At 45.6% G+C, this 27,336-nt stretch overlaps 1 protein-coding gene across 3 annotated transcripts in view; it reads left to right on the top strand.

Annotated features, from left to right (window-relative positions):
• The window catches only part of Mrtfb (myocardin related transcription factor B), a 229,965-nt gene that overhangs the window by 31,261 nt on the left and 171,368 nt on the right, over positions 1-27,336 (top strand). Inside the window, exon 1 of one of the 3 annotated variants that reach the window (XM_059269964.1) lies at positions 22,254-22,327. The exons of the other annotated variants lie outside the window; for them this stretch is intronic. The gene's annotated coding sequence lies outside the window, so the exon portion shown is untranslated. Of the gene's footprint in view, positions 1-22,253; positions 22,328-27,336 lie in introns of those variants that run through there. 3 annotated transcript variants of the gene reach the window in all.

Here is a 27,336-nt window from a genome sequence, read left to right as displayed (position 1 = left end):
GCTGTGCACTGCCCTGCCTGGCTTTACTGTGGGTTCAAATTCAGGTCCCCTTGTTTGCACAGCAGACACTTGGCCCAATGAATCATCTTTCCAGCCCTCAGCTTGGGTATTTGAATATGAGGTCAGCAGTTTGTGCCATCCTGAGTCCAGAGACCCCCCCACTGCTCATATATAATGGCAGGCATCTTGAAATTCTTAGAGCAGACTCAAAGAATTATCCTGTCCCAAAAGCCAGCAGCCTCCTAACTGGATGAACTTATTCATTAAGAAACCTCAAGGGAGGAGCTGGGCAGATGGCTCAGTTGATAAAGTGCTTGGACATGATTCTCAGAACCAGTGAGAGAGGGCATCTGGGTGTGGAAGTATGCATTTATAATCCCAGTGCGGGGAGGTAGAGACAGGAAGATACCCTGGGCTTGCTGTCTAGGCAGTCTGGTCTGCTTGGTGAGCAGTGAGAGACCCCATGAGAGACTTGCCTCAAAAGAAAAAAGGTGGACTTCACCTTCAGAATGACACTCAAGGCTGTCACACACAGGGACTTGTGCAGGACATCACCTGTAGAATAACACTCAAGGCTGTCACCCACATAGGGACTTGTGCACACACATGCATGCGTGCGCGCGCGCGCGCGCGCGCACACACACACACACACACACACACACACACACACACACACACACACACCCCTTATGAGGAAAGACCTGACACCTGTAGACTTCAGGTAAGGCTCATGTAGCCATACATCTCTCCTCAGTTTTCTAAAGGGTAAGGAATAAGAGAATAGAATTGCATTAGATCCATATTCTCCAAACTTTGGTGCATAGGAAAACACCATTTTAATGATAATGTAGCTTAATGTATACTAGAAAAATAGTACACCAGATTAGTGATTAAATGAAAAGTATTTCTCTATTTAAGACGAAATCAAAGTTCCTGGTGTCTCTGAGGGGTACTGGTTCCAAGGATACCCATAGATGCCAAGATGAATTGATGCTCAAGCCTCTGATATAAAGTGCTATAGTATTTGCATGTAGCCTACATACATCCTTCCATATACACTGAACCATCTGTGGAGTGCTGTACCCAACACAATACAAACACTCATAATCACCATAGTGTATTGTTTAGGGAACAATGAAAAGAATAAAGGGTGTGTGTGTATAGCGCAAATGTAATTAAAATATTTTCAATAGCTGAATCACAGGTGTAGAATGCAAAGACATAGAAGGCCAGCTGTGTTTGCTTGTTTTCTTTTAGTAAATAGACAGTGTTATCTAAAGGACCAATGATAAATTGGAGTATTATTGTGATGTAACACATAACATGTTTATCTACTTTTCAGTCAACCATCTATTCAAAATCAGTTATCTATCATCTATCAAGCAATCATCCATCTATCAATCAGTTTTCCATATATCAATCAGCTGTCAATCAAATATCCATTTATCTATCTATTGTCAATCACCTATCATCCATCTACTCACCTATCATCTTCTATAAGTTATCCATCTACCAACTATCTAGCTGTCAATCATATATCAGCCATCCATTTATCTCTCCTCTGTCTATATCTATAATCTATCTATATGAAGTACCTATCTATCTCTGTCTCTCTGTCTTGGTCTTTGTCTCTTTGTCCTGCTTTGACCACAGCTCCTGAAACCCTTGTACTCCTCTAAGTGATAGTGAAAAAAGGCATCTTTTGTTACATTTTGTTTTTTTAACCCCAGAGCCTAAAACAGAACCAGGGTGATAAAGGTGTTATTCATCACATTCCCTTTGCAACCACACCTGAGTCCAGCCTGGGAAAGTCTCCTTCCTCTGCCAGATATTGGTTGGTCCCTTGAGAACTCATATCATGCACTGGTTATTATTACTGCTACTTTGCACATGCCCCCAAATTTAATCTTCAGTGACGCTGTGCTGATGGATAGGATCTTTAGAAGGTGTTGGGTGGAAAGGACCAGTGGGGATACAGTGTTGATCATGGAGTGTGTTACCCAGCTGGGGCACTGTGTTGGGAGGCTGTGGAGCTTTTAGGAGATGGGAAAAGCTGGAGGAAATGGGTCACTAGGAATGGGCTAGTGAAGATTTGACCTGCTTTCTGGTTGCTGTCTGGCTCTCCATTCCCTGGTGCACCATGATGTAAAGAGCCCCAGCCACATACTGCCAACACAGGCTGTACTATTCCACATTAGCTTCCTGCTATAGAGCTGTGGGCCCAAATAAACACTTTCTTACATTGTCTCTGTCAGTAATTTTAGTCACAGTGATGCCCAAGTCACTGATACACTGGTCAAGGAAGCAGTCTCCTGATGAAAGGATGGGTCTTCTCTCTCTCCAGTACACATGCTCTCCTGTTCCTTCCCTTAGAACAACATAAAGCAAGAAGGCCATCCCAAGAAGCTGGCCTCTAGAACCATATGTTAAATAATGTCTGTGCCTGATGAGTTATCTGGTCTCTAGCATTCTATTATAACAGTGGGAAACAGATCAGCATGCCACCCATCATCCGGCACTCTGGGCCAGACTCACACACCTAAAATACTATGTAGAGTTTAGTAGCAACCACCCCCTCCATTTGTTCCCTCTACATCCAGAGAAGTTAATTATCTCATCAGGTTACTATTCACATCATCTATTGTTTTTCCTAGAAAATCCAGAAATTGGGCTTTTTTGTGTGAAGTGTCCTAACATTTTAATGTTTGCAATAAATTAGGATTTTTTTTGAGCAACAACAAAAAACTATTACAGCCAAATAAAGCCCATCTGTAGAACAGATGTGGCCAGAGGGCTTGTGTCTATGTCCCAGTTCTGATGCTGAAGTCCATGATTATGTCATGGTAGGATATTGGGATGTCCCCATCTTCAGAAGGACAATGACAATCCCCACATTGTGCCACTGAGTTTGATGGAGTGATGGCAAGGTGCAGCACCAGGCACATAGCTGACACTCAGTAGGTTGCATTATTATGACAACAGGGACATAAAGCAGCACCAGGACTCTGGTAGGCAGAGATGGAGCAAGGCAGATGGATCACTTGGAGTTGGTCAGGCTTCATGTGTTTCGAAGACACTGGAGGAAGATATCAGAGGCTAATGGACATGGGGATGGGAACCGACGATGGTTCTCTGGATTGGAGATGGCTTCTACTGAGAGTGTTTCAAAGAAGCAAGATGTTACGTATGTGTGCATTCATATTTATGTGTGTGGAGCCCAGAGGACAACCTTGGGTGTTGTTTCTCAGGAGCCATCCACCTTGTTTTTTGAGTCAGGGTCTCTCACTGGCCTAGAGCTCACCAAGCAGGCCACACTGGCTGGCCAGAGAGTCCCGGGGTCCTCTTGTCTTTGCCTTCCTTGCACTTGGATTTTAAGTGCACACCACTGTGTCTGGCTTCTCTTTGTACGTGAGTCCCAGGGATGGAAGTTAGGTCCTGGTGCTTACATGGCAAACATGTCACTAACTGAGCCATCTCCACAGCCCCAGAGGAGAGATTTAAAACAGCTTTGTGAAGATTTATTTTTACTTTTAATTGTGTGTGTGTGTGTGTGTGTGTGTGTGTGTGTGTGTATACACATGCACATGAGTACAGGTGTGCATAAAGGCCAAAAGTGGGCCTCAGAGCCCTTGGAGCTGGAGTTTCTGACAGTTGTGAGCCATCTAACATATGTGCTGGGAACCAAACTCAAGACCTTGCAAGATCAGCACACACTGTTCATCACTGAGCCATTCTCTAGCTCCCTTAGAACATCTTCTAATGTACTTTTGTAAGTTCTACATGCTCACAGGCTCTGGGCCACCATTTTACTGTTGAGAAATAACAAGATAAAGTCAGATTAGTACTGGTTCTTGTTTATATAGACCATTTTAAAGACATTTTATTTTTAAGTGTGCATGTGTGTGTAGTATATGTACACATAAGTGTGTAAATGTGCACGTCTAAGCTCACTCTCAGAGGCCAGTGGAGGACAATCGGTGTCCTGCTCTATTACTTTATACCCTATTCTCTTGAGACAGTGCTTCTCATTAACCTGGAGATAGCCAGACAGCCAGCAAGCTCAGGTCTCCACCCCTACCTCCACCACACCACTCCTGGAACACAATAAGGTTATAGACTCCAATGCAGCCACAGCAGCCTTTTTGCATAGGTGTTGGAGATCTGAACTCAGATCCTCATGATCCCACAGCAAGTGCTTTTACACACTGAGGCATCTCTCTCTCTCTCTCTCTCTCTCTCTCTCTCTCTCTCTCTCTCTCTCTCTCTCTCTCTTTCTCTCTGTGTGTGTGTGTGTGTGTGTACATATGCGTGAGTGTGGTACATGTGTGCATAGTGTATGTGGGTGTGTGTGCCTGTGCATATGCAGAGGACAAAGGAGGACATTCCATGGCCTGTTCTACATTTACCACCTCACTCTAGAGAACACTAACCCTGGTGCTAATCTGGCAACCAAGCAAGCTTCAATGATCCTCCTTTCTCTGCCTCCCACCACACTGGAGTTACCATTGCATGAACTGTATGTAGGTGCTGCAATCCAAAGTCAGGTCCTCACGTCTACTGAGCAAGGCTCTTACTCTATGGGCATCTCTTCAGCATCCAGACACTGTTTTCTGCCATCATGGACATGGAACCAGGAGCTTGGTTGATGTCCACCAGCATTTTCTGAGTCTTCTCTTATCTGTGGGGTCTTGGTCTCACTTATCAGAAGAAATGTCCTCTGGTTAGGGGATGTGGACTGCTCCTGCTGTTCTGTGTCCTCTCTGTGTCTTTGGCTGAGTCATGCCTACATTTGGACATGAGTTTATTATTTGTAAGGCAAGTGCTGGACTGTGATTCACTCTCTAGAGCTGCCATGACAAAGGACTGCAGGCTGGGTGTCTGAAATATCAGGAATGTATTTCTTCACAGTTCCGAAGACTGGAAGAGCAAGTCCACAGAGTCCGCAGGGCTCCCCAAGGCCTCTCCTTGGCTCTCCTATGTGTATCCAATTGTTTGTGTCTAAGCACCTTTTTATAGGTATATCATTCATTTTGCATTAAGGCCACCCCATGACTCATCTCACCTTAGTTACCTCCTTAGAGATCCTGTTTCCAAGTACAGTCACACTCTGAGCTAAGAGGGAAAGAGGGTCACAACTCAGGTCACAGTTCACAGAACAGAACAGACCAGCATCTTCCAGCGTTTGAGTGGGGGTGGCTTCACATCAAATGCAGAAGCAGATCTTGAAGAACCATCAGGCATTCTGAGTACATGAAGAAAAGAGTTCAGTTTAGTGCTAATGTGACTTTCATTTTTGTTGTTTTGTTTTATTTTGATGAGGGTTTTGTTTGGTTTTGTTGAGACAGGATCTCATCATAGAGCCTATGCTGGCCTCTAACTGGCAAATCTCTTGCCCAAGCTTCCTGAGTACTGGAATTACAGTTGTGCACCAGCCTGATATGCCTTTAGCATACTTTTGACACATTTCAGTGAAAAGGGAAAATAGGCCCCTGGCAGAGGTTTAGTAAACAAGCACAGCTGTATAAGTCACCTACAACTGTGTAACAAATTACCCTGGAATTCAGTAGCATCAAAAGACTACTCATGCCCCGGACAAGTGTCCATAGGTCAGAAACTCAAGAGCATCTTACATGAATAGCTCTGGTTCATGGTCTCTTATGAGGTCACAGTAACCTTAAGGTTTAACTGAACTAGTAGATCCACCTCTAAGTTGGCCCAGGGTGGTGCTGGAAGTTGGTAGTACCTCTCTGCTCCTTATCACCTGGGTATCTCCCAGGCTGCTTGAACACCCTTACAACATGGTACCTGACTGGATCCAGAACCAGCAGTGGAGAGAGCCATGGAGCAGATGGGAAGCAGCATTAGATGTCATCACTCACAGATCTGTTCTGTCAAGGGGCCGTGAAATACATAGGACCCAGATCGGCCCTGTTCACTGCAGAGGGAATGGATGCAGAGTCCTGAGTAGCAGCAGGGAGTGAGGCTCGCTGGGGACCATCTCAGAGGCTAGAACACTAGAGACTCACAAGTCCTGCTTTTTATTAGCTACTTTATTGGTCACTTCCTTTAGAGCTGATACACAGAAAATATGTATTAATGTTGCTTGGTCTTTTAATTCTCCAGCAATTCTCTATGACACATAATTGATTTTCACTTGACAGTATGCTTCTGAGACCTCTCTGGGTTGACATCAGTAGACCGGGTGCACTGCCTTAATTTAACAGTACATGCCACTTCATTTATCCAGTGTCCTATTGGTGGCCATCTAGAAATTCCTGACCTTTGCTTTTATAACAATGAAGGTTGGAAATCCTTGTCCATATCCTAGGATAAGCAATGAAAAGAAAGTGCTGGGTTGTAGCATATATGTATTCTGTCTTTTTAGTAGGCCTTTAAAATAGTGATTTACATTCTCATTCTCCAATAAGATAGTTTGCAATTCTCCACAACATCACTAACTCCTGTTACTAGAATTTTTAATTTTTGCATACTCTTTGTTTTTGTTGTTGTTGTTCACTTTGGGATCTTTTGGGGTTTTGTATTTTTTATTGTTTGGAGAGGGTCTTGCTCTGTAACCCAGCTCGTTTCAAACTCATGGTCTTCCTACCTCAGCCTTCTGAATTGTAGAATTACAGATAAGCACCATGACAACTGCTTGTTTTGACAGTTTGATAGATATACAAATGGTATTTCAATGTTTGGGTTTTTTTTGTCTGTTTGTTTTAAGTTTGGTTTGTTTATTGTTTTTAGATGGAGACTCACACTCAATAGGTACTTGTACTATTGTATTCAATAGGTAGCTAGGAATGATCTTGAACTTCTGATTTTCCATCACCTGACTGCTAAGATTACAAGTAAATGTCGCCACACCGAGTTCATGCAGTGCTGGAGATAGAACATGAGACTTGGTGCACAAGCAAGTCATCCACTAAACCACATACCTAGCCCTTAATTACTTTTAAGTATGTTTGAAAAAAATAACACAAACTTCCCTAAGCCCCCACAGCCACAATGCTTTCTGCTGTATGAGTTCAACTTTAGATCCCTCACGTAAGTGTGATCACGCAACCCATGTTTGCATCCTGCACCTGGTTGGCTTCTCTCAGTGCAGTGTCCTCAGACTCCATCCACATTGTAGTATGGACAGGATTTCCTTCTTGTGAGGCACCTGCCACACTTCCTTTATCCGTGTATCTGCGGATGGGCATTTGGGTTGTCTCCATGTGTTGCCTATTGTGAATAATTTCTCTGTGGACGCAGGTGCATAGATTTCTTTCAATTATTTTGTATATGTATCTTCAGAAGGGGATTGCTAGATTGTGCAGTAATTCTATTTTTAATTTCTTGACAACCCCCAATACTGTTTCCCACAGCACTCCTTTTTTTTTTTTTTTTTTTCATTCTCATCAACAACGGGACAAGAGTTCTTGTTTCTGGGTTAGAGTGTAACTCGGTTGTTAGACTGCCTACCTAACATATATGGGGCCCTGGGTTCCATCCCCAGCACTTCATAAACTGAATGTGGTGGCACATACCTATAATTCCTGCACTTGTGAAGTTGAGGCAGGAGGATCAGAAGTTCAAAGTCCTAATCTACAAAGCTACTTCAGAGCCAGCCTGGGATACATGGAACCCTGTCTCAAAGAGTTGCAGATTTTTCATGTGCTTACAATACTATTTTTCTGTAATTGTTGCTTTTTGACAATGGCCAACCAACATCTGTATTTTATACCTCACTGAGTTCCAGTGAAGTTGGGCATCTGTACCCTGTCCCACTTGAAGGATGGAAACTGGAAGCTCTGGAAAGATAAAGCCTTCATCCCAAAGAACAGGGCTGGACAGTGGTGGAGCCAGTGCAGAGGCAGGGGTGTAGTCTGAAGAGCAGCACCTTCCCAACATGCCACCCTGCCTTTAGGCTTTCAGTGCGTCTTTATGACGAGTAAGGAAGGAGAAGAGGATGGCCCCTGCTTCTGAATTCTTGCCGCACACTCCACAGACAAGCGGGGGATGTGCACAGCATTGTTGTTCTTGGACTTGAAGGCCAAGCAGCTTCTACCTTCACCCAGAAGGAAGCAGCACACAAGCTAATACCCCGGACGGGAAATGTGTGCCCAGAAGATTACAGCTCCATTGTGTGTGGCTGGACGCCTTCCACTGGCTTTGTTTATGGGACAGATTGTTTTTGCTAAGTTGTTTGCTCCGGTAAGCCTCCAAGTTCTTGAGGCCCCTGGCCATGGAGAGGGTCACATTTACGGGCAGCACAGAGCACAGGCAGGAAAGGGCTACAAAGGAGTTAGATCCTGTGAGAGACCTCCAGAGCTCCCTGGACAAAACCAAAGCTGCTTTTACTTTAATTCCTAAGTGGCTGTGCCACGGGTGTTATCTTTCCTTCCCTCTTGGCTTCGGGTGCTGACACCCTTGTGTCACTGTCCACATTCCATGACAACTCACCGCTACACACTTCCATATGTGCTGTTGGGATTCTGAGGCATTTTCTTTGGTTTTCCTAATTTTTCCTTCCAGAAGTACAATGCACTCAGTAGTTCAAGCTTTGCTGTACCATTTGTTCCAAATCATGGAGCAGATGGAGCCTGTGGAGTGTCAGGTGAACACGCCCCACTCAGGGCCATGAGGGGTGTATCTCCTCTGGTGGTCTTGGCGCCGTGTTCCTCTGACGGAGAACGTATTGTGTCTGGCTTTTGGAGCAGATGCCAACTGCTAACATGCACTCCTTCATTGTTCTTTTTTCCCACCCACCTCGCCACCCAGCCCATCCCACCTCCCAGCATTTCCCACTCTCCCCAAACCTCAAGAATTTAGGCCAGCCAGTTTAGAAAAGACAGATGTGGAAATGAAGGAGGCTTGAGGGTCTTACCGTGGCTGAACGCAGAGAAGGGCCACCCTGGTCACAGAGGTCACTGCAGCAACAGGGGTGTCAGTGGAAAAGCACTCAGCATAATGCTAGGAACAGCTCCCTAGGGCTGAGGGGGTAGCTTAGTGGAAAGCATGTCTCTAGCATGCAAAAGGTCATGAGCTCAATCCCAGCACAAGAACAATGTAAGTCCCTCTGACTTCCTGCATGCTACCTTGTGCTGGACCTTCTGCTCAGACAGTCTTGCCAGTGTGAACCACAATGAACTGACTACAGTGTATTGATTTAAAACTAGACACCTAGACCCAACTGTACCAGAGAAGGCTTCCTGGAGGAGGTGACATCTAGATTGAGTCTGGAAAAAAAAAGTTTCCTCCTGCTATGTAGGCAATCTCACCAAGCAAGAACAATCTTGAGCCTTGAGAGACACCATTTGCTATCCATGACTGCTGAAGTACCTGGCCAGGTCCTCATTCACTCATTTATCTATTCACTCATTCAATCAGTCTACAAAGTGTCAGTGAACATCTATAGTGACAAGATAAACCTAGGTCCCATGACAGCGTCTGTGGGACGATAGCTGAGATGGAGAGGGAGCGTGCTCCGAGGCCCTATGCCCAGCATGTGGCCTCCTCATTACTAACTGACCCTGGTGCTCATCTGTCTTCATAGTGCTAGGAATAGCTTTTGTTCCCATTTTAACGGAAGGACATTGAAGTTCAGGGACTGTGTTATCCGGAATTTGGGGCAATGTGACAAATGCCTGAGAGATTCATTTGACACACAGCTTCAGTCAGTGGTGTCTGGTTCTACAGAATGTCATGGAAGGAGGGGATAGGTAGGGGCATTGCTGACCTTGTGGCAGGAGACAGGAGGAGGAAGAGTGTGGCTTGGGCAAAACAGAGCCCTCAAAGATACCCTCTAATTTTTCTAGAACTTCTTAAACTAGGACCAGCATCTGGGAACTGCATGCCAATGGGGTACATGTCAGCTGTAACAGGGATGACATGTAGTCTTCATGGCGTCTTCCATTGTGCTTGCTTGCAAACCCAGGACAAGTAGGAACCCACCATAAGAGGGTGAGCACACACTCTCTGCAGCTGAGGTGTGTGAAGAAAAGTCTGCTCCTTGGTGCCCAAAACCTGCTCTGACCTCCCTCTCAGGCTATGCCCATCACTGACCCTTAGCCAAGAGGGATAGGAACTTCACCCAAAGACTCCATCATCCCAGAATTATATACCCACCTCCGCTGTCTCACAACACAATGGATAAGTATGGGAGAGAGTCCTGTGTGTCATGATACTGCTCTAATGGGCCCCGTGGAGGGGTTCCTTTGTCCATGGTCACTTTCCCAGAAGGCTGCAGTTGTTGAGCCTGTAACTCTAGGACTCCTGGACAGTAACCAGCAACTCCAACCATCCAAAGCAGCTCCTAGCTAGGTTGTTCTCTGGGAACAGTCTTTTTGTCCCTGGTCATCTCTGGCCAGTTCTTGGTCTCAGGGCAATCTCACCCCTCCTACAATGGCTCCCATTAGTCTACTTCCTACCACCACCATCAGCTCCTGTCTCCACCCCTCCAGCAGGATACACGAAATCTTCCAGAAACTTCTAGATGCGTGATCTAAGATCTCATTCTACCTAAATATATTGTTTGTCAGTTTTGTTTGAGTTTTATCCACTTCCAGAATCTCACATGGGAAATTATGTAAAATCTTCTCAGTTGTTGGATTTTCCATACTCACCTAACAATCCCTTCTCAGCAAGTTCAGCCCAAGTGGACGTCTGAGGGCTGACGGCTTCCTGCCTCTCCCTCTCCTCTTCACACAGAATTCCATGGGCAGTGAAGGTCTAGCCTTGGAAGTGGAGAGAGGTTAGATAGGGAACCGGCTTCGTCAGTGAAGTACTTCCCTTGCATGCGTGAGGACCAGAGTTTGATCCCCAGAACCGAAGATGGCAGTACATGCTTACAATCCCAGTGCCGGGGAGGCAGTGACAGGTGGATCCCTGAGGCTTGCTGCAGCCAGCCTGGCCTGCAGTGAGTTCCAGGCCAGCGATGGACCTTTTCTTAAAAAACAAGGTGGTCAGCACCTAAGAAATGACCTTTGAGGTTGACCTCCGACTTCACGTGCATGTGCACAGGCACACCCTGACATGCACACACAAAATGCAGAAAGTCACAAAAGGAAGTAGCTCCAGGAAAGAAGACAGCTAGTGAGAGAACATGTGGCTGTAGGGGCTGGCATCTGAAAACCCAGTCTGCTACCCTAGTATTCAGCAACGGAGAGAGAGTGGAGAGGGTGAGAATGTGCAAACAGGAAAGGCCAGAGGAATAGGGAGAAGAAGTTGTATGACCTTTGGCAACTCATTAACTTAAACTGATTCTCAGCTTACCCAGCTGTAAACTGGAGATGACATTAATCTCTGTGAGAAATGAATGAAAACATACCACTAGGTCTCTCACATCTGTATCTGGAGGCTGACAACATGAGTTGTCATGCATTTATGTCCCAGCTTTATTCAGGGAGTCGTGTTTCTTGGCACCTGACTATATAAAAATGAGTTTTAAATTTTTTATTACTTTTTTTATTGTGTATGTGTGTGTATACTTATATGCTATGGTGCGTGTTTGGTGGTCAGAAGACAACTTTGAAGATGTGGCTATCTCCTTTCATCATGAAATCTGTGGATCAAATTTGGATCACCAGGTTTGGCAACAGATACCTTTGTCAGGGAGTGATCTCACTGGTCCAAAAGTGAATTTTTAAAGGAGGTAAGGAGATAGAAATGGGTGCTACTGAGTAGCCGGTGACCTTAACCGTGGCTGGTGAAGTGACATGAGCATTGTGCCAACTTCAAGTACGTTCAAGCGGTTATTAGCATGATGTAGGGCCTGAAACCTTGACTAGTGCTGACCAGGTTGCAGATTATGGAGGGAAGTCTGTGAAGTTCTCAGAATCATCAAATCATAATGCTTTCCTGTTTTGTTTGTTTTGAGACAAGTTCTCAAGTGTCTCAGGCTGACCTCAAACTTGCTATGTACCTGTCTTAGTTAGGGTTTCTATTGTTGTGAAGAGACACCATGACCATGGCAACTCTTATACAGGAAAACATTTAATGGGCTAACTTACAGTTCAGAGGTTTAGTCCATTACCATCATGGTGGGAAGCATGGTGGCATGCAGGCAGACATAGTGCTGGAGAAGGAGCTGACAGTTCCACGTCTGGATAGGCAGGCAGCAGGAAGAAGGAGACATTGGGCCTGGCTTGAGCATCTGGAACCTCAAAGCCCGCCCCCAATGACACACTTCCTCCAACAAGGCAACACCTCTTAATAGTGCCACTCTCTATGAGCCTATGGGGGCCATTTTCTTTCAAACCATCACAGTACCCAAGGTGATCCTCCTGTCTTCACTTCCCAAGTGCTGAGATGACAGGCATCTATCACTATGCTTGGTTTATGCACCACTGGGTATCTAACTCAGAGCTTTGTGTGTGAAGTGAGCACTCTACCAGCTGAGCTATACCCCAGCCTGGGAGATTGTAATCATTTCTGTACAGATATATTGTCTGCCAGACACATCTCTATAGAGGACATAGTAAGTGGTTAATAAATATTGAGTTAAAAGGGACAAGTCTCCTGGGCTCTGGTGAGTTGCAGCTTCCCTTAACTGTGCTAGTGGAACCTCTGAGCAGCTTTCAGGAACACCAGATACAATAAATGCCAAGCTCCATCCTTTGCATGGTGCACAACAGCAGAGCCACATTTCCTGAGCAGCATTTCTTGGCCTGTACATGAAATTACCAGGCTTTGTGCAGTATCGTCTCCCTCCCTACACCCCAAACGTGCTAACCCAGCAGCTCTTAAAAAACAGTGTGAATCTCTCCTAACTACCATCATCATTTTTCTTAATCTATAGCCTAACTAAGTAAACAGAGGTTAGAGCTGAAGAGAAGAAGCCAAAGTATACTGCTGCAAAGGCTCACAGAGAGCAGATCCTTCCAGCCGTAAGTGAACCTGACCATGACATCAACAGACAATAACAGTTCTCTGAGCAGTGATTACACACCAGGTGTGGCTCTAAGTGCCACACATCCATCTGCTCCTTTCATCCAGAGATGATCCCTAGTTTATACAAGAGGAACTAAAGAGCACACAGGTCAGTGGTTATCAGACTTGATCAGGAGTCAGCCCCAAGCCTAGAGGACTGGATGTGGAGCCATGGAAAGATGATTGTTAGGGGCCCAAAGTTGCAGCTGAGTAGAGGAATCATTTCTTGGCAACATCCAGTTGTATATTTCAAAATAACTAGTGAAGAGGATTTTTAATGTTCCAAGACAAGATAAAGGTTGACAGTGATGGACAGACATGCTGATGACCCTGATCACATTGTATGCACCTATTGAAATGACACACTGGACCACATAAACATGTGTAAGTGTTAAGTATCAACAAACACACACATATGAAAAGCAAAATTCACACTGACATTTCAAATAGAATTTGGGTTTGAGATGCTTTTGACTGATGACAACAGCTCAAACTCTTTGGTTTACTTTTCCCTCAGGAGCAAAAGTAAGAGGATGCTGGCACTGGTTTTAAGGCTTAGGGCATGAAAGTCCCTTTGGTCTTAGGAGGCCTGAACACTACTCAGCACCACCCTGTAGTTCAGCAGGGAAAGAAGGAGGGAGGGAAGAGAGGAAGGGAGGGAGGAAGGGAGGATGAAGAGGGCTCAGTGCCCTATCTGGAGTGCTGGCAGATCTCTATACCTCATTGGCCAGGAACCACCTCTGCCCAGATTGTCACTCAAGAGAAGGTCAAGTCAGCTAGCCAAAAGTGCCATGAAAAAGTTCTACAGGGTGGGGGAATACAGGATGTCTGTCAGGACAGGACAGGTGGCTCTGAACAGAGGCCTGGTGACTGGGACCCAGGCTCACTGCAAAGATCTGGAACAGAGCTTTCTACACAGAGCAGAAAACAATGTTATTTGGAAGCAAGTAGGGATGGTGTGGGGCTAGGATGTCTCTAAGCAGAGAGGGAAGTTTAGGGCCACTGAGACCTGAAAGCAACATAACAGGGCCACAGGGGGCAGAGAGGCATTTAGACTGGGACCCAGGGTGGGATAGACCTAGAGCTTTCTGTCAGGGACTGGCAGGACCCACTCACAGTTAAAACACACCATTGGTGTCCAAGGGTTCAGAGAGGTGAGAGGCTCAGAGAAGCAGTTGCAGCTAAGGGTGAATTCTCCCAGTGCCTGCCTTTGGGTTTATTCCTCCTGGAAATCCTCACCCACTCCACCCCCTCTTTTATGCTAGCACAGCTCCTAGAGTGCTGGCCTGTGTCCTGTTCTCCCCAGGACCTTGTGTAGGGCCAGAGGTGATGGAAACACTTGCTAAGAACCACTTGAACTGAACTGGGCAGGAGCAAGTGTCTGCTCCAAGGTCCCCCACCTGTTGCCACTGACTCCGCTCATGGTTCTGGCTAGAGCACTGGCTCTTTGCCTCCCAGGGGGGCATTTGGTAATGTCTGAAGACACATTCTGCTGCTGTCATAACTAGAGAGAAGTGACCATGCTGCCGCTGTTTCCCTACAGGGCACAGGGTGACCCCCACACAGAATGACCTGGACCCAATGCCAGTAGTTCTGAGGTTGAAAAAACCTGCATAGATCTAAATGTCTTCTCCACTGTTTCCCTAATATTTTCTGCTAAATTAATTCACTTTCTTATTAGCACATATTAATTGTGTCAAATAATGGGTTTCATTGTGACATTTTCATACAAGTGTGAATGTTCTTTGATTAGATTCCCCTCCCTTATTCCCCTCCCTTACTCCCCTCTTAATACATCTTCCCAAATGAGTTCGCTTTTTAAATGAAGAAAAAAAAAGTGTCGGGGTTGGGGGAGAAGGGCCAAGGGTAGAGTGCTCACTGAGCATGAGCAAACCCAAGGGCTTCGTTTCTAGTGCAAAAAAAATACACAAAGAAAACAGAAACATGAAGTAAAATAAAAACAAGATCATGTTTGGCTCTTCTAATTAACACACCAGTGTGACTTCTGGTAAATAGAAGACTGTATGAAAATAAGTACTCATAAAAAAAAAAACGGATAGATACTCATAAAACAAAAACAAGCAGACAAAAACAATTACACCATAGCTGAATGTTTCGACCACTTCAAGGTCCTGAGCCTGAAGCTTGTTTCTCTCTCCCAAAAACAGTTTGATCAACATCTTTAAGACCTGATTAATTAGGTTAAAGGAAAGTGAAAAGAAAAGGCAGATAAATGTAGTATGATTCTGGGTTGATTTTGAATCAGAAAAAAAATATTAGAATGATTCAGATGGCCTTATTGTGACAACTGACAAGCTCTAGATGTGAACTGTGTGTTAGAAGCAGAGAAGGGTCAACATCATATGACTTGTGTGTGGTTATATTCAGAAGTGCCCTTATTCTTAGCAAACACATGAAACATATCAGAATATAAAAACCAATCACAATATTCTCCATGCAAGTTATTCTCCATGCATTTTAAAAGTTAGTTTATTGTACTGTATTATTACTATGTTTATGACTAGAGGTATTTGCATGTGCCATGGTGCAAATGTGGAGGCCATGTTACGATTTTGGACAGTTGTTCTCTCTTTCCACTGTGGGATCCAGGAATCAAACACGGGTCATTAGGCTTTGGGGCAAGCACTTTTATCCATTTCGCCATCCTGCTGGCCCTAAAATGCTTTTTTTTTAAAAAGTGAGATATAGATGCATACATGTGTAATACACACGTAAATAAACATGGAAAGAGAGGAAGACAAAAAGATAAATATAGCAAAAATATAAAGCTAAATCTAGTACATAAGAGAAATTGTATTACTCTTGTAACTTTGCTTTTTTTTTTCTTGAGACCCAGCCTTGAACACATTAGAACTGAAGATAACTTCATACTTATAAACCGTCTGCCCCCCATCTCTCGAGTGCTCAGATTACAGGCATGTACTACCATCCCCGGTTTATGCTGTGCTGGGGATGGAAGTCAGGGTTTATGCATGTGAAGCAAGTACTTCCCCCACCCCACCCCAACCCTGTGCCTCACATTTATCCAAGATAAAAAGCTAAAAGCAGGGTTGCCACAGGTTGGGGAAATAGTTCAGTGGGAAAAATGTTTCCCTTGCAAGCACAAAGACCTGAGATAGACCCCCAGACCCCACATTTAACAACAACAACAACAACAAAAGCCAGGCACTTAAAACTTTGGCGCTGGGAAAACAGAAACAGACAGTTCCTTGCAGCTTGCTGGCGGCCTCGCCTACCTGACACACTCCTCACCAGTGAGAAGATTTGTCTCATTAAAAAAAAAAAAAGAAAGAAAGGATGAACACTACCTAAGGAATGACACCAAAGGTTATCCTCTGGCCTCCATAAGCATGCACACATGTCCATCTGCCCACCCACATGAATGCATTGTGTATGTGCTTGTAAGCAAGAACACTCGCGTGTGTGTACACACATGCAATCAAGGAAGTAAAAACTGACTTTGCCTCTCACATGACAAATGTCTGTGTTTTAGGAGCTCAGGAGGGCTTGGGATATTAATGGTTTTTGATGAATTGAATACTTCTATTTTTCCAAAAAATTGATAGCAAAGTCTAAATGATGCTTTCCATGCCGTCATACCATCGTACATATGCGATAAGACAGGCAGATCACCTCCAGGGGCAGGGGTGGTGCTAGTGCTACGAATCCTGTGTGCAGGGCTCGTGGGTGCATCTCTGTGGGAAAACCGCTTCAGTTGTGCCGTGGAGGCTGTGGTGCTCGCTGGAGACACTGCTGCTGCTGGTGAGAGAGTGTGAAAGACTACCCCACTGGAGAGAGGAGAGAGGCGACACTCTCGCTGCCACTGGGTGCGCTCTGGCCAGGCAGATGTCTCTGCTGGCTCAACAGCTGGCAGCTTCTCTTCAGTTTATGAAAACATTACCTGTGAGGCTGTTTCCACAGCTGTGAAGCGGTGAGAAATAGTGTAAATTGGGTGTCAACAGCCCTCTGAGGTCTCTAGAAAGCACTGACTCGACTCACCACCCACACGCTTGTTCCCAGTCTTGGGGATTCCTGGAGCCTTAAGTTCCCTCCGTCAAGGCTGACTTCTTGCCCTCCTTCTGGCATGTGCAGCAACTTGGTTGTCTTCTCCCCCAGAAACTCCCTTGCAGTGATGTCCAACACACACACAAAAACAGGGGAATACAAACATATCCAGACACTTGGGAGACAAAGACACACACATACAAACATCCAGACACAGCAACACACCTAGGCCCAGAGCAGGAAATGCACACAGGTACACAGACAGACACACAGACAGAACTGAGGAAGTTGCTCAGCAGTAACTCACAACGTGTAAGGCTCTAGGTTTACTCCCCAGTACTAATAAATACATTCCTTCTTGCTGGGAATGGTGGCTTATGCCTGTAATCCCAAGATCTTGAGAGGCTGAGGCAGGTGGATCACTAAGGGTTTTAGGCCCTCAAGTAAAATAAGAAAATTTTATCTCCAGCCACACCACTCTGAACATTCCTGACACTGTCTGATCACAGTAAGCTTGGATAGGAGAGATACAGTGTATTTAGACACACATATACACATGTATGTGGGTGCATAGATCATACACACAAATGCATAGACATACCCCCATGTGGAAATACATATAGAAATGCAGACACACTCTCAAATAAGCAGAAACACATGGATGGACACACACACACACACACACACACACACACACACACACACACACACACCACACGAGGCCTGAATGTGTGGCCAACTTTACAAGGTCTGGGAACACATTGGGTACACATACTGCTGTAATCCCATCACTCAGGAGGCAGAAAGGAGGTAGTTACAAGTTCAAGATCAGTCTGTGCTGCATAGTGAGACCCTGTCAAAAAAAAAAAAAAAAAAAAAGAAAAGAAAAGAATTGTCAAGGCAAAGTTGAATATTAAGAACCTTCTTTTCAAAGCCCCCTGAACATCCTTCCTCTCTTGACTTCTACAATGCTTCCCAAAATATCCCTCTCCATTTTTAAAATCAGAACTAGTAATTTCTTTGTGACTCTCCTTACTTTCAAATCCTGCTTTGGATTACCTCTGTATGCCTTGTAGGGGGCCTACCCCCACCTTTCCTCTCAGGGTACTCTTGAGGAGAGAGAAATGAGGAATATGTAGATAGAAGTATAGAGGAGAGAGACAGTTAGAAACATAGAATAGCCTCGGGAGGGCCTGGGTCAAAACCCACTGGCCCCTTCTGTCTCTATTAAAGGGCTTTTAAAGGAATGCCAAAGGGTGGAGCAAAAGACACCCCCCCTCCCAGCACAGCCAAGTGCAAACCATCCCAAATACCTTGTGACCACGCACATGGTCAAGCAATCCCCTAATGCATCCCTGCTGTGTAAAGCAAGCTTAGATATCACTAGGAAACTTTTGTGGGCTCTCACAATGCCTCTACCCTCATACCCAAGCACTGCTACAAAATGCCTCCCTTCTTGCTCCCAATCTACTCCCACCCGGCTTTGCAAGAGGAGAGCAGCAGGGAGATTTATTTCCCATGGGTGTGGCATGTCACTCACTCTTAGACTTAAAGTGATGCTGTAGTCACACTGTGTCTTGTTACATTTGCTGAAAGGTTCGCACTAGTTACTTCCTCCTCCTCTACCTGGCAGGCTTGTTGGAAGGATGATGTGAAATGTGGTGGTGGCAGCAAATTCACGGCTTTAGGATCCCAATATAAGTCAACTTAAAGCCAACTAGTCAAAGTTCAGGGTGATGGGCACCACATCCCCTTAAACACATTCATGGCGACGGGCACCACATCCCTTTAAACATACTGCTATGGTTTGGGTGGGATATGAATTTGTCTCCCAAAACTTCACACACCAGAAAGGAAGGCACTGTTGAGAGGGAGGAGCCTGTAAGAAGCAGGGCTCAGGGGGAGGTGGCTTGGTCATTGGCTCTTGGAAAGAATAGTGCAATCCTGACAGGAGCCCAGAGAGAGTGAGTTGTTATATAAAAACAAAAGAGCAAGGCGGGGTGAGGGTGGGGCTGCGGACACTGCTCAATCAGTAAAGTGTCTGCCATATAAGCATGGGGACCTGAGTCTGGATCCCCAGCACCCAGTAGAGCCAGGAGTGGCAGCAGGTACCTGTAATCGCAGTACTGAGGAGACAGGAGCCACAGAGCTTGCTGGCCAGTCAGTCTAGCTTCAGGTATAGTGAGAGACTATATCTCAAAACTGAAGAAGACCTGATGTTGACCTCAGGCTTCCACACACATGTGCACACACATGAGTATACACACACAGACCAAGGCTGGCCCCTGTGTCTCCAAAGCTTCCTGTCACAACTTCTGACACCCTCCATCACATATGGTACAGCCAGACATGCTCTTAGAAGAAGCAGAACAAATAAGGCTGCCTAATCCCGAACTCTTCAAAACCATGAAGTTAAATGAAACATTTTTCTTTATAAACCTCCCAGACTCTAGCATTTACTTATAGCAATAGAAAATGAATTAAGATATACACCTAAATCTTTCCTGACTCAGGGCTCCATACACGCTGCTCCTGTCTCCCTCGGAAGATTCAGCTTTCTTGTCCATTAGCTCTACCCTTTTTACCATCAGTTCAGGAATGCTCACCAGGCCATCCTGCTGGCTTCCTGCCTCTCTGCCTTAGCTCACAGTGATTCTGGATTTCTCTACTTAGTTAATTTTTTTAAGATTTATTTTTATGTGTATGGGTGTTGTATGCATGTGCACTACATGCATGCAGAGGCCCAAAGATTGCATCAGACTCCTTAGAACTGAGGTTACAGACTGTTATGAGCCTCCATGTGGGTGGTGGAAATTGAAACCAGGTCCTCTGGAAGAGCAACCAGTGCTCTTAATCACTGAGCCATCTCTCCAGCCCCTTACTTTATTTAAAAGAAGATTTCATTTTTATTTCTGTGTATATGCATGTCTGTATGTGCACATATGTGTGCAGGTACCTGCAGAGGCCAAGGCATCATATTTCCCTGGAGCTGAGGTCACAAGCAATTGTGAGCCACCCAGCACGGGTGCTGGGAACCAAATTCTGGTCCTCTCGGAGAGAAGCAATTGCTCTTAACAACTGAGTCAGCCGGAGTCCTTGTTCCTACTTTTAGCATATTTTTCTTTAGTGAGTTCTTAGTAAGTATGCCTATGTGTCCACTTCATACCCCAGAATCCAGCACACTGCTAAGTACATGATGTTGAATGACAATCCCCTCTGAAAGCCTCACCACAAGGGATAGATTGTTCTAATTGGCCTTACTTTTGTTTTGCTGTGGTTTGAATTTTCATTTTTTGAGACAGTTGTACTGTGTAGCCCAGGCTGGCCTCAAACTTGCAACCTTCCTGCCTCAGACTCAGGAGCCCTGGGAATGCAGTTATGTCTACCACCTAGGGTCTCCAGTCTATTACCAGCTTTAGAATATACAATTCTCGGGGTCATATTGCTTCTAGAAAACTGGAGAAATGTCCTTATTAATCACGTGGGTGGTCAGCAAGTGCTGTGCTCTGCACTAAGTATGCCGCCCTGGTGTGGCTTATTAATGTGATTTTTAACCCGAGTCACTTGGTCAACATGTTGGTTGTGTGATTCATAGACTCTTAAAAGTTAATGCTGTGGTCCGGCGGGAATTGCTCTGGTTCCTTTATTTCCTCCTCATGTATTAATTATGTCTCCTTAAAGAAAAGAATTCCCCCTCCTCTCCATAGGTGTCCACGGCATCTGTTGCCTTCTGTGGCATACAATCCAACACTGTTATTGTTCTGTTGCTGAAACTATCCCAGCTTTGACGGCTGGTGTTCTTTCCAGTGTCCTTTCAATCCGCCTTCCCTCCTCAGAGTCCTGGTTCCTTTTCCTGGACGGCATTTAGGAACCAAGATTTAGATGAAAAATATGCTCAGCATTACAGCCTGGGGCCCTTTGACACTAGGCCTTAATGCTTTCCTTCTTTATTTGTAACTGTGAGGTAATTTTTCCCTCCAGTTGAAGGGCTAATACTTAAATCTGGACAAGCTGTGAAAAATGTTCCCTCTCATGCCTCCCCCTTTTTCTCTACCTCTCACATGACTGGACAGCAGAGTGCAGCTCTGAATGCTAGATGATGATGTCAGAAGCTGACCCTAGGGCTCTTCCTTCTGTAGGAAGCACTGAGCAGGGGTGCAGGAGGGTCAGCCAGGCTCTGGAATGTGAGCTCATTATTCCAGGCAAATGAGTCAGAAGAGATGGGAATGAAAATGCACTTGAGCAGTTCTGTGTTAACACGGTCCTGGGGAAAAAGCAGGGGGCTTTGGTCCTCTGCAGAGAACCCACAACAGTAGCGTTTCTCTTTGGCCATTGGCTTCTCTCCTGCAGGCACCACCACCCCCGCTCAGTGATGTCCTCCCATCGTCCCAGCAGAGCTGCTGCCTCCCTTCCATCTGACTGTCCCTCCTCAGTGTCCCAGCGGAAACCTTTCACAGCTGGGTCCTCAGGTTTTCCATAAAAAGAAATCAAGCTTACATTCGAATTTATTTTGTTGTCTAAGGACTTTTTCCCTCCTCTGAGGTTCCTTGGTTTATAACACACTGGGTGTTGAGGGAGATAGTCTGCATTTCCGTCTTTTCAGAACAGCACAGCATGAAACCTCAAAGAATGTTTCCACCAGAAATCCAAATGGTGCCCACTGCTCTCCGGATGTGGGAAAGCGAGGGGAGGCAGCCAGGGTATGCTCCCTGATAGCACCCAGCAGTGGTTGTCAACCTTCTTAAGGCTATGACTCTTTACTACAGTTCCTCATGTTGTGGTGATCACCACAACCATAAAATTATTTTTGCTGCTATTTCATAACTGTAATTTTGCTACTGTTATGAACTACAATGTAAAGATCTGATATTGTAAATATCTGACATTCTCAACCCACAGGTTGAGAACCACTGGCCTACAAGCTTTAGGATTGCAGACCAAGAGGCCCACTTCTTTAAGTCTCTCCTAGGGAAAAAAAAAAACAACAAACTGTTCCATATACTGCTCTATCATGTCATCAATGATGCCCGAATCCTGCACCTCCCACTAGCGAGGTGGCTGCCACTCCTACCAGGAATAGACAACAAATTCCTGCCACTCCACAGCCTGGAAATGTCAAGGCCACACAAGAGAGAGCCTAGGGTGAGTCCAGTTTTTCTTAGCTGTTTCTAGGAAGTCTGGATAGAGCATTACCAGGCATAAACTTTCCAAGGAGCCACTGGGTAGCTTCCTGGGGGGAATAGGTGTCTAAATCATTGCCTGGATACTGAACCTTCACAACACAATATAGAACTCCCTTGGAGAGTTCCAAGAACACTCTCCATCTTTGAGAGGAATGTTTAGCAAAGCTACTTGGGGTTGGCAGGAAGGGACAGAGGATGTGGTGAGTAATATCAAGGGTGATGTCGTGAGGGGCATGTGAGCAGTGTTACAGCAGGAGTTGAGACAAGGAAGTGGTGATGATGGGATGATGCTGAAGGTGGTTGGGATTTAACCTCCTTCTTTATAAGCCTGACAATGAATGCTCTTGAGTTTGTATCTTCCTGAATTTTCACTGTGTGAGGTAAGGGCTCTCATAAATCCCATTTTACATCTGAGAAACTGTGGTCCAGAGGACTGAAGTGCAGTGGCTGCAAGGTGGGAAGGGTTGGAAGATAACTCTGGAATATTGGCCTTTGGTCAATATTCACTGTGTGGTCTTGTTAAAAAGATCCATCATGTGGGTAGTTAGGCTTTGATTTAGGTGTGTTAGTGTGTCCCATGTATGTATTAATGTGGGTGTATGCACGTGTGTTGGGGCCAGATGTGGGCATCATGTCTTCCTCAGTGGCTCTCCACCTTTTTTTCTGAGACAGGGTCTTTCACTAAACCTGGGCTCACTGGTAAATGAGCAGGTACTGGAGCTGCTCCTGCCTGCCTCCTAGATTCCGGGATTATAGAAGCGTGCTTCAGTGCCCATCTTTTCACATGGGTGCTGGGGATCCAAACTCAGGTCCTTGTGCTTATACAAGCACTTCAGTGACTGAGCCCCAGGGCTTTGGTTTTACTGAACCAAATACTGAAGTAGCTAAGGCTGATGCTTTTTAGCATGTACTCTTGATGCTAGCCCATGACTGAGAGGAAGGCAGTCAAGGCTCTACCCTCTCTATATGTGCAATCTAATGAGAGAAGCACTGGGCTGACAAGTTAGGGTCACTCAGCATCACTCAGCATCACCCATCCTTCAAGGATCTGTCCAGGGATTCTGGAGACAAGGTAGTGAGATTGGAGGGAAGAGATGCCAGGCAGATCCCAGAGTGGGAGCCGAAGTGTGGACATGGGGGAGAGTGACATGGAAAGCATAAGGCAGCATTCGAGGTGAAGGGAAGATGCAGCTAAAGCTGAGGAGAGAAGTGAGGGCAAGTGCAGAGCAGCTATACATCTGGAAAGCAGATACAAGTGAAACTCGATGTTAGGTTGGCAAGCTCACCCTGTTGGTGACTGATTTTGTCAATGACTTCCCACCACTTGGAAGGCTTTATTACTTGTAAAGTGCTTACATGTCCCACTTCATGCTGTCTCTTTCAGATGCTTACCCTGTTCCTATGGTAATTTCTTTTTTAACTCTGCATCTCTGTTTACTCAGTCCATGTGGCCTTCAAGAGTGGGGACTGAGTTCTAGACCAAGTTGTACAGGGAGGGACCAGAGCCATAGGGAAATAAGCTTGGAATGGTGGGAGGCTGGTCCGCGATGTCTACAGCTGGAATCTTCAGGGCTGCAGCCTGAGCTCTCCTGTAGTCCAGCTAAGTACAACACTTTGAATTGAGTGATGGATCACATTGCGTGTACAGTCATTCTTCAGTATCCAGGGCCCTAGGGATTCCCAAATCATGGATGCTCAAATCATTTATATAAAAGGCATAATAGGGCTTGGGAAATGGCCAGGTGGTTATTCTATCAGCCAGCAGTAAGAACCAGGATTTGTACCCCAAGAACTCACATAAAAGGTGCAACAGGGGCTCCTAGAGCAAGCTGGTCAGCAAGACTATACATATCAGCCAGCTCTAGGTTTGACTGAGACATTGCCTCATTGAATAAAGTGGAAGAGCAGTTGAGGGTGATTCCTGACATCAGCTTCAGGCCTCCATATGCACATCCACACACATGCAAACACATTTGCACATACATATGTATGCAACATACATACAAATGGAATATTAAAAAATAAAGTAACATAGTATTTTCACATAATATTTGTAACCATCAGTAGAGTAAACCACCTCCAGATTGCTTTAATATACTACAGTGTAAATGTGATATGAAGAGCTGGCATGCTGCATTGTTTAGAGGGTTATCTGCTCAGGAACACATGCAGATTAAAACATTGTTTCCTCAGTTGAATTTAAACATGCAAGATTAATAGCTATGGATGGAAAACGGTCAGTCAAGATAGACTAGTGCACATGGGGACAGCCATCAAGGCCCACTTCTAAATGGTTTAGAACCAGAAAGTTCATCCTCAGCTCACACTGTGTGGCCATGATGGGCTGGGAGACTCTGCTCAGTAGACCCACCACTGTCCTGGGCACTGCCATGCTGGATAGATAGAATCCTGTTTCAGTCTAGCTTTTAATGCTTTGTCCCAGAAATGTCACATTCTCTCTCTACCCATGCTCTTTGACTAGATTGTGACCCAACCCAAGGGAACCAGGAAGTACCAACACGTACACACCCAGACAGTGGGGATCTAGATATCTTTGTTGAGCAGCACAGATGATAAGCAGCCTCCAAGAAGGTAATCTTGCCATTTCACAGGGGGCCTGAAGACATGTGTTCACAGCTAGGCATGATGGTGTTCACCTGTAACATACCTATAATCACAGTACTTAGGAGGCAGAGACAAGGGGCATCAGGAGTTCTCTGCGGTCAGCCTTGGCTGTGTGAGTTAAAAGCCAGCATGGGCTACATGAGACCCTGTCTCAAATAAACAAAACAAAACAGAAAGTGTGTTCAGGAGCAAAGGGTAAGAGACAGAGCTGGGTTTGTGCTCTGCAGCAAAGTGAGGAAGTGAAAATGGAGGCGGAGCTTTTTGTCCCATCCACTAATCCCAACTACCTGTCAGCCGCTTTCCAAATTACCACACAGAGGCTTATATTAATTACAAATGCTTGGTCGATGGCTCAGGTTTATATTAATTAGCTCTTACATTTAAATGAACCCATTTCTATTAATCTGTGTATTGCCATGTGGTCCGTGGCTTACTGGTCCCCTGGCATCTTGCTTCTGCAGCAGCTCCTTGCATCTCCCTTGACCCCACCTCTCTTCCTCTGAGTCCTCAGTTTGATTGTTCTGCCTAACCTTATCCTGCCTTGCCATAGGCCAAAACAGCTTTATTATCAACCAACGAGAGCAATACATATTCACAGTGTACAGAAGGATCATCCCACAGCAAGGAAGCTGCTTCAAGGCTATAGTTTTTATTTTTCTAATGTAATGAGGTTGGACAGTACATGCCATTAGATGTAGTAGTTAAAAGCCTGGAATCTGGGTATCCGATAGACCTTCTTCTTTGCTGCTTACCAGTTTATGAGCTGAGGGAAGAGACCACCCATCAAACAGATGGGAAGAGCAGGGAGGATGTGTTTTCTAGAATGGAAGAAGTGGATCCATACAGGTCTTACCTGAACAAGACTGGTGGGGAGGAAGGATGTATGCAAAGCCTGCCCACAGTTGGAGCAGCCTGGGCACAGAGAGGGCATGCATGCTTACTCCTCAGAAACTGCTGCCTTCCTCTTGTGCCAGTGTGAATGCTTAGGCCGCGGGGGACAGAAACCACATGCAGTTGGTTATTAGCTCAGTGAAGGGACTATCCAGGGCCCTGTGGGTCTGGAGTCCTCCCAGAGCAGTATGCTGATGTCACCAATGAGCCAAGATCTTTTGGCTTCTTGGTTCTCTGTCTTGGCGGCTCCCACCTCTTATGGGCGAAGCACCAGTGACCACAGAGTGTGCTGGTTTCCAAGAGATGCTTAGTTAGAGCAGAGAAAGCTGCCTTTGCCCCTGCAGTCAATAAAACTCGCCTCCCAGTCTCTCGGGCTCCAGCCTGCTTTGGCTTCTGTGGAGTCAGAGTTCTTGAATTGAAATCCTAGTTGCTTTAAGCAGAAAGGTAGAGGATATTAGGGTGCCCACAGAGGCATTGGGGGAGGGGAGCGCTTTCCATTAAGGACCTAAGTGCCCCAAACCACATGGTAGGCTGACCCCATGAACTCACCACCACTGAAAGGTGGGTGAGCCTCTGCCACCTCAAAGTGCTGTGTGTCAGGGCTGGCCCTGGCTGCTCTCACTCTTGCCAGCACCAGGGCCACTGCTTTGCCGGCATTCACATCAACAGAGTGGAGGCTCACATTGGGGTCTAGTCTCCTGTGAGACCACAGATTGACAGGGGACATCATGTCCTCTGACCAAGTAGCAAAGGAGGCTGCCTCTGGGATGCTAGGACATTTCCTTGCCTACAGATATGATAGCTGTCAATTACAGCCTTTCTATCTTTGCTAGTTAGTTTTAACTGTTAGCTTAGAATTACCTTTAAAAAAGTCTTCAAGAGGGATTGTCTTCATCAGGTTGGCCTGTGGGCATGTCTGTGGGGGATTGTCTTGACTGTAAGTTGAGGTGGAAAGACCCACCGTGAAGGAGGGCAGCACTATGTTCTGGACTGGACCTGGACTATCTGGGAGTGGAGAAACTAGCTGAACATACATAAGCAGGGAGGTGGCCTGGGCACACTAACTTTCCTCTGCTGCTGACTGTGGAGGTTATGTGGCCCTAACTTCCCCTATACTGATGTACTCTAGCCTGGAACTCTAACCCAATGAACCCCTCCTCCCTCTGTTGCTTTTTGTCAGGGCATTTCATCCCAGCAGCAGAAGTGGAATTAGGACACCACCCTTGATTAAGCCCCTGAGCAGAGATGGAGGACTCCACAATGATGAGACTGGGTTGGCCAACAAGGAAGGACAGATCTGCATCTGGAGACCTTCCTGATTCAGTTCAGTCACCTCCTTTCCAGTGTCTCTACATGTTCATGGCACATGTCTTAGGATTTCTATTGCTGTGAGGAGACACCATGATCATGGCCAACTATTATAAAGGAAAAACATTTAATGGGGTGCCTTACAGTTTCATAGGCTTAGTCCATTATCATCATAATGTGACATGGTGTCGTGTAAGCAGACATAGTGCTGGAGAAGGAGCTGAGGGTCCTACATCTAGACGCACAGGCAACAGGAAGTGAACTGACAGTGGGTGTAGCTTGAGCATAGGAGGCCTCAAAGCCTGCCCCCACAGTGACACACTTCCTCCAACAAAGCATACCTACTCCCAAAGCCACATCTCCTAATAGTGTCACTCTTTATGAA

Source organism: Peromyscus eremicus, chromosome 8a (assembly GCF_949786415.1).
Source record: "Peromyscus eremicus chromosome 8a, PerEre_H2_v1, whole genome shotgun sequence".
Classification (NCBI taxonomy): domain Eukaryota; kingdom Metazoa; phylum Chordata; class Mammalia; order Rodentia; family Cricetidae; genus Peromyscus; species Peromyscus eremicus.
This window is presented reverse-complemented; position numbering and strand designations above follow the sequence as displayed.